The sequence below is a fragment of the Triticum dicoccoides genome, chromosome 1B (assembly GCF_002162155.2).
Source record: "Triticum dicoccoides isolate Atlit2015 ecotype Zavitan chromosome 1B, WEW_v2.0, whole genome shotgun sequence".
In the NCBI taxonomy this organism is placed as follows: domain Eukaryota; kingdom Viridiplantae; phylum Streptophyta; class Magnoliopsida; order Poales; family Poaceae; genus Triticum; species Triticum dicoccoides.
The window spans coordinates 702656094-702657739 of NC_041381.1; the positions used below are offsets into that span (position 1 = coordinate 702656094).

The 1646-nt window shown below is 47.8% G+C and overlaps 1 long non-coding RNA gene across 1 annotated transcript; it reads right to left on the reverse strand.

Moving 5' to 3' along the window:
- Nucleotides 1-214: 214 nt before the first annotated feature.
- On the reverse strand, nt 215-1104 carry LOC119313966. The gene is made up of 2 exons (XR_005152219.1): nt 918-1104; nt 215-506 (listed from the first exon to the last, which is right to left on the reverse strand). It is a non-coding gene; the product is annotated as an uncharacterized LOC119313966 (long non-coding RNA).
- Nucleotides 1105-1646: the final 542 nt, after the last annotated feature.

Here is a 1646-nt window from a genome sequence, read left to right on the forward strand (position 1 = left end):
GATGTGTGTTTGGTGTACTTGCATGATATGGGCCAAGCTCACCTCAGGTGTTGTTTGGTAGGCTGCATGAGGCCAAATATATGATAAATGTGGAATTTGATTCTAGGTACTTGTACATGTATGCAAAATAATTAGAAGAATGTTTTGGTGACATGCACTCCAACTCAGATATCTTTGATGATTGAAGTAAACTAATATTATCAAATACATATAAGAAATCATAATGTCTGCAATTTCATATGAAATCCTTGGAATCAAAGAGGCAGCTAAACAGGGAAAGAAAACAAATGAAAATTGATGTACTTCTGTGTATTCCATTGTCAACATTCACAAGGTCCTATATTTTGCATACATACACAGAACAGCTCTGAAGGCACTTTTTACTGTCTACAATATCTACTCTAGCTAGCTGATCTCTTAATCCCAACAGCACAAATACAAAACAAACTAGCTTGTCTATCTTCTTCTTCTTCCTCTAGCTAGCTGATCTCTAGTTCTTCTTTATCCTGGTCAAATCAAAAGAAACATATACAGAAATTATTCACGAAGTTAACAAAAAAATATGCAGAATCATCTCTAATCCATAGGATCTCACAACCAGATCGGGCCTCTACAAGGCCAGCGGCCGAATCAAACAGGAGATCAAGCTGCTCAATGGCAAGGGCACATCCCGTGCTTGCTCACATGCGTGGATCTAGTTGGCAGCAGCTCTCACAGGCAAATCAGGCGGCCGGCCGCGAGTGCCAGGCCGGTGCACGCGCGCCCATGGTCTACGTGCCGCCGAAGTCCCGTGGTTGCTCTCACGACCGGCCGGGCGGCCGCGAGCGACGGCGAGCAGGTCGCCAGAAGCTGGGGATGGTAGGGAGGGACTAGAACTTGGGACAGGAGGAAGGGGGGAGAGAGAATGAGAGCTTTACCTTGGCACCGGTGAGGAGATGCGACGGCGAACGGTAGATGCAGCGAGGACGACGAGATCCAAATGCGTCGCATCAGAGAAGAGAGCGGCGGGGAGCTGGGGAAAATGCGAGCCGACAGGACCGGAAGACGAGACCTAGCTCGCGACTTTGCACGCGCGGGTGCAGGCGCGGGCCTGGCTCGCGGAAACGGCCGATCCCTGCGTTTCCGGCTGGGAGCCTAATTTTGCATCCGTCGGGCCTGACCCAGTGAGACGTGCAGCCTACCAAACATGATGAAAATTGCATGATGGATGCGATGCAGGTGCAAGACAAGGAACCAAACACGTCCATAGTACATGTAGAGAGCTTTCCTTTGTACGTGTGCATATCAAATACTACCAAAATCATTCTTCCTTTGATTCTACGAAAAAATAAACACTATGATATATACTCGTTACTTTGGCGCGACAAATTCTCGTCGAACACCCACGACCTCTGGGTGCGCCCCCTGTCTCGTGGGCCCCCGGTGGCCCCCCTCCACTTATGCCAGCACCCACACACTCCATCTTCTTCCCAAAAAATCCTTATCCAGCTCAAGCACGAGTTCTATCTTATTTTGCTGCGATTTTCGATCTCCTTGCTCAAAGCTCCATTCACAAAACTGCTTTGAAAGATTGTTGCTTGGTATGTGACTCCTCCATTGGTCCAAATAGTTTTTGTTCTAGTGCTTTATTCATTGCAAATCCTTGC